Here is a 5,878-nt window from a genome sequence, read left to right as displayed (position 1 = left end):
AAATGCTGAGTCTTTGATTGAAAACACTATATATTGTATTGATTGGAGGAAAAGATGTGAGTGGAGAGAGAAGCAGACAGAGAGAACAACTTTCCTAGAGGAACTTGCTTGTGGGGAGGCTTGACAGAGAGAACACTTGCGATGACAGCACTCCCTGGATTGGTGATGAGTACTTTACTAAACCTTGCTTTTTGCTATCATAATAGCAATGTCCCAAATAAATATTTTGGTTTTGTCTTGGAGGAGGAGGGTTTATTATATTTTTCAAGCAAACCCTGGGAATATGTGTTCATATTCATAACACCTGCTGTGGGTATAACATTGGCATTACAGCGAGGATAGTGGGGAGAAAGGGGGAAAAATTTGGAACTCAAAATCTTATAAAAGTGAATGTTGAAAACTATGTATGTAAGTGGGAAAAAATACTATCAAGTGGGGAAAATTTATAGATCACTAAGAATATTCCTTCCCTTAAATTACCTTCTTCTTTGTAAAGTGAGGAAAAAGTAAAAGAAGACAAGATGAATGAAAATGAAAAATTAGTAATCACAACTGAATGTAAATGGGGTGAACTCATAAAATGGAAAAGAATATCAGATTGGAAAGCAAAATCTATAATCTTGTTTACAATCGAGGAGCACCAATAATTATTTCAGATAAGAAAACAAATTTATTTCAGATAAGTAAAAAGAGTTAAGAAGGGAAACCACTTTAGGTGTAAAGGTTCCATAGACAATTAACTAGTATCAATACTTAGTATACATACATGCTGTGGTACTTAAAGGAAAAGTTCATCAAATTACAGAGAGAAATAAACAATAAAATTATAATAGCAAGAGGTTTCAAACTTTCAGAACTATATAAATCTAAAAAAATTAGAAGATAAACCACAAAGAAGTTATAGATCTGAATAGAACTTTAGAATAAATTAGAGATGATAGATCTATGGCAATCACTGAATAGGAACAGAAACATGTTTACATATCGCTCAACTGTGCATGGTATCTTTACCAAAATTGACCATATATTGGGGCATAAAAACAATGAAAGAAAATGAAGAAATACTAAACACTTTCTTTACTGACAATGATATAGCAAGAATTAATTGGAGACAAAGTAATTCTAAGGAAATGGTGGGTAAAAGAACAATTTAAAGAAGGAATATAAAATTTCAACAAAGAAAATGACAGTAAGACAAAATACCAAAAAATTGTGGAATAAGTGAGACATGTATGAACTGAAGTAAAATAAGCAGGACCAGGAGACCAAATTATGACAATCTTGTAAAAATGAAAAACTTTGAAAGACATAAGAATTCTGGCCAATGCAATGGCCAACCACAATTTCAGAGGACCAATGATGATGAATACTAGGCTCCTCTTGCCAGAGAAGGATTAAATACATAGAATGAGATGTACATTCTTGGATATTTACCAATGTGATGATTTATTTTGCTTTACTATTTGTATTTGTTACATTGGTTCTGTTTTTCTTTTTAAAGTAGGGAGGCAAGATGGGAGGGAAAGAAAGTATATACTTATTAAGTGAAAAATGGAATTTAATAAAAACAATAATTTAGAAACAATACTTATGGGATTCAGCTAAACCTATTCTTTGGAAAAAAGTTATATTTCCTTTTTTTATAATGAACAAAAATGTTTTGTTGGAACATATACACACAGGGAAGAAAAGAAGTATCTGCATCATCAAATATGGAATGTTTAAGAAATAGGTAAAATAAAGACTCCAAGGTCTGTGAGCTCCAGTGGCCCCCCCCCCCCCCCCATACTCCCTGGGGCTCCTCCCCAACCCAGAGCAGCCAGTACTCTGGAATACAGAGTCGCAACAGTGCTCTCTGCAAACAGGTATGCGTTCAAATGGTTTATTCCCCACTCTCATCACTTATTTCTGTAATAATATCTATTAAGCTTTGAAGTCCAAAAATGTAGCCTGTGTCCTGGCCTTCATGCACAATGCTGTCCTCTCCCTAGTGCCTGCAGGTAGTATGGGCAAAGTCTATCATGCGGATATCCCCCGTGCTGATGGCTGGCTTTTAGGCATAGGCTCCTGCCCATTCATCTGATGATTCCTCAGACAGATCCTCCAGGTCCTCGGGGTCCGAGTCCACAGCCACCTCTGGCAGCTCCTTGCCATCATAGATGATAAGCAGTGAGCTGGAGTAGAATCGGTAGGACTCCTGGGTTTCCAACACTGATTTCAGCTCTGTCAGTTTTTTTATGATAGGCTCAGAGTTCTCGGCGTAGGTACCTGCCATTATGAAAATCTGGTAGAGAGCTTCCTTGAACCCCTGGACAGAGAGTTTTCTCCCATGGTATTTGTTCATGAACATGAGCTGGCCACTCCCTGTCTGGAAGACCTGCATCCCACATACACTGACCCCTATGACTGCAGATGTGCTCTGCTGGCATTTCCGGATCTGGTTAGCTTTCTTCTCCTCTGATGCATCATCTCCGAGTTGCCTGGTTCCCATTTTCAGGTCCAGGACACAGGGTACTTGGTAGCGAGAGGTTAAATTTTCCAGTAAGATAAATTTGTATTGGTTCCGATGTTTGGCATGTTCTTTCATGCGCTGTAGCTGCTGCTGGTGACATTTCATACTCCAAGGGTTATGGTGTATCATCTGTGAGCTCACATTCCCTTTTTTTCTCTAAACTGTAGTATATAGACTTCTGAGCTTTTTAACCACTCAAATTCTTCTTCTAACTTACGACTTTTAATTTTTTCCTCTTTTCTGTGCTGTCGGACCTACTTCTTGGTGATCTTCTCCGTTTCTAGTAAATGAGTCTTTTTGTTAGCCCACCTTAAGAGCTTATTTTTGGGTTCGAAGTCTGAATTATCTATACTGTCTAAATTACCATGGTCCCCTTTTAATGGGTATGCTATTAAACATAAGTTTCCATCTTCATCCTCTTCAAAGCTTACTGATACAACACCTTTATACTGGGGAGTAAATTTACACATTTCTGTCGGAAGAGTTTCATAGAACTGGTGTTCCCTCTGGATGAGGGGCTTACAGATGGTTGATTCATTAAATCGGAGGACACAGGAGTGACCTCCCACCCGGTGAACAAAAGGCTCCAGCAGAACTCCCTTGGCATAGTGCTCCACTTCCACAGCTCCGAATGCTGGGCTCATCCTTGTAGCACATTAGACAGAACAATGCGGCAGTGTGAATGAAGAAAGGCAGCTCAAAAGCAGACGGATCCCCAATTCTGTGCCTCCAAAGCTACTGATTGCAGTCAAGAAGTTCGGTCTCCGGTTGGCGGCTCCAGCTCTATTGTTTCTCTGCAGCCAAAAAAATGCGAAAAGTTCTATTTCTAAAAGCTTTTATTAACAAAAGAAAAAAAAAAACAGATTAGTGGATTCAGCATGCAATAAAGAAAAATCTAGAAAAACAAAAAACCCCATAGACACCAAAATAGAACTCCTGAAAATTCAGAGAAGAGATTAATAAAACTGAAGAAAACCATTGAATTGATAAATAAAATTAGGAAATTAAAAACAACCTAGTAAAATAGATAAATACCTGGTTTGATTTTAAAAAGAGAGAGGTAAACCAAATTGTATTCAAAATAAAAAGAGTGCATAACAATTGAAGATGAAAGGAAGAAAACTATCAGAAAGTATTTTGCCCAAATATATGTCAAACTTGATGACTTAGAAGAAATGGATGAATATTTATAAAAAATAATTATATACTTAGAAGCAGAGTAAAATAAGCAAGACCAGGAGAGCAAATTATACTACAACAATATTGTAAAAATAAACAATTATTAATCCAGCATAAGAAAAAGAAATTGAACATACCATAAATGAACCCCTAAAGAAAAACCGTCAATGCATACAATATTCAAGGGTGTGCTAATGCTTATATTCTCCAAATAGGGAATACAAATTGATAGCACTTTTGTACACAACGAGCTTAAGTCTTAGTGACATTTGCTAGCATCTTGTGCTAGTAAATAAGGTTTTTTACTTGCCCGAGTCCTCTTTCTTTTCATGTGTCCAAAGTCATCATACATTACTTTGACAATAGGGCTAGGCTGCTTATGGGAGAAGCAGTCTTTGAAATATAAGTAGGTACTCCACCAGTCCTTGTTGAATTTTGGGTGCTGATTTCTGGCTAAGATGACTCAGAGTCATTGTCAACTAAAGAAGAAAAAGTCTTCTAACTGGTTGTAAAACAGAAAAAAATAATGGGTTGTCTGAACCAGAAGGCATACAAAAATCTGAGTCCTTTGAGGAAGGCTACTTTGAGCTGCTGGGTAGATGTGAACTATCTGGCTTAATTTCCCAACCTATTTAGCCTTGTCGTGAATAATTTTATAGCAAATGAGTAAACAAAGTTTGAACTATGCAATTGCAGAACAAATGGAGTCCAGGGCCCCTCAGCAGGTGCAAGGACTCTGAAGAGATTTGCATAGTAAAGTAGTCACTATTTTTAGATTTAGGGATTTTTCCATAATTCAGGGATTCTGATTGGTTGCATTTACCTGCATCCTGAAATATACTTAGTGTCGCAATAATGAATGACCTTCCTGAAATCACATGACTCAGAGGGAAACTAAACTTAACTGAGGAAAAAGAGACTTGGCTCCGGCAACTGTACAAAACATCAGTGATGTTACAAAATGGAGTTGGCTTGGTTCTCTCACCATGTGTCTGAGCTGTATTTATTCTTTCCTGATCTTAAACAAATATCCCAAGGTAGGCTTATCTTCTGAGCCTTGTGAATTCAAGAAAGTCAGAGGTCCCAGAAGAAGTTCTACCAGTAACCAGTTAGTAACAGAGCCTATCAGGACAATAACAGCAGCCACAGGAGTCAGGAGGTAACTGGATTACAACTGTGAGAAACAGCAGAGTTAAATTTCCACAAAACTGCTAAAAATTACTGAAGTTACTGATAACAGGGAGTTAACAGACAGCAGGTGGACCTGACCAATCAAAAGGCAGACAAAGGCCTTGAGAGTCCTTCAGACCAGGATAAGGACTGATCCAGTTTAAACTGGTAGAGGTCAATGACCTAGTATTCCAAAATTACTATTGCGCTTGCTTAATAAACCTCATGCATATTACCTGACATACCCTGCACAGAATTAGAGCCTCATTAATGGAACATGGAATGCATAATAATGTATGATGGAGGGAGGGCGGCATGCTTAAGATTAATATGTAATGGGCATATGGGGAAAATTGAAACCCTGAAGAGAATGGACCCATCAGTCCTCTGAAGGGAGATTTCCTGTGCTAACAGTATAAAGCTTTTTTCGATTTTGTATTCAGCTCTCCTCCATCCTGAAGAAGAGCAGTCTGCTTCTAGCCAGAGGTGTTTAATTCCTCTGAACTTCCCAATAAACTTCTTTTGATACCCAAATTTCGGTATTAATTGGGTTTGTATTTCTAACAGCCTTGAGACGGACATTTCTCAGCAGCGACTTCACAGATTTTACAAAGTCTGGAGCAGTTGTAGGGAGGCAGCAGAGCCCGAGGAAGAGCCTGCACAAGCTGGGAGACATTGGGCATCTTCCCTTTCTTTGGCACCTGTGTAGAAAGGGGGAGGGTGGGGTGGTGCAGCATCTTGGGAAGGATGCCAGCAGCAGCAGAATGTCCAGGTTTTGTACCAAGCGTTCATGCTATGCCTTCTCAATAAATCCCTTCTCTAAAAGTTAATGAGACTTTTGATGGCTAATGAGGAATAAACGGGTGAGGCCTCAGGAGCTACAGGATTTCCTGAATATGGCTCCCTAGAAGAGTGGAAGAGGAGAAGAAGGGAGAAACAGGGACATTTTACTACCAGAGATAGTAAATCCCTCTCTGGTAGAGATCCCTCTTGACTGAATTGGCTTGCTGTTTTATA

The 5,878-nt window shown here is 38.4% G+C and overlaps 1 pseudogene; it reads right to left on the bottom strand.

The window, feature by feature from the left end:
* Positions 1 to 1,848: 1,848 nt before the first annotated feature.
* LOC138167311 (inositol hexakisphosphate kinase 2 pseudogene) lies at positions 1,849 to 3,291 on the bottom strand (annotated as a pseudogene).
* Positions 3,292 to 5,878: the final 2,587 nt, after the last annotated feature.

Source organism: Petaurus breviceps, unplaced genomic scaffold (genome assembly GCF_028583685.1).
Source record: "Petaurus breviceps papuanus isolate PSGF00001 unplaced genomic scaffold, PetGlider_PUasm1.0 229, whole genome shotgun sequence".
Taxonomy (NCBI): Eukaryota; Metazoa; Chordata; class Mammalia; order Diprotodontia; family Petauridae; genus Petaurus; species Petaurus breviceps.
This window is presented reverse-complemented; position numbering and strand designations above follow the sequence as displayed.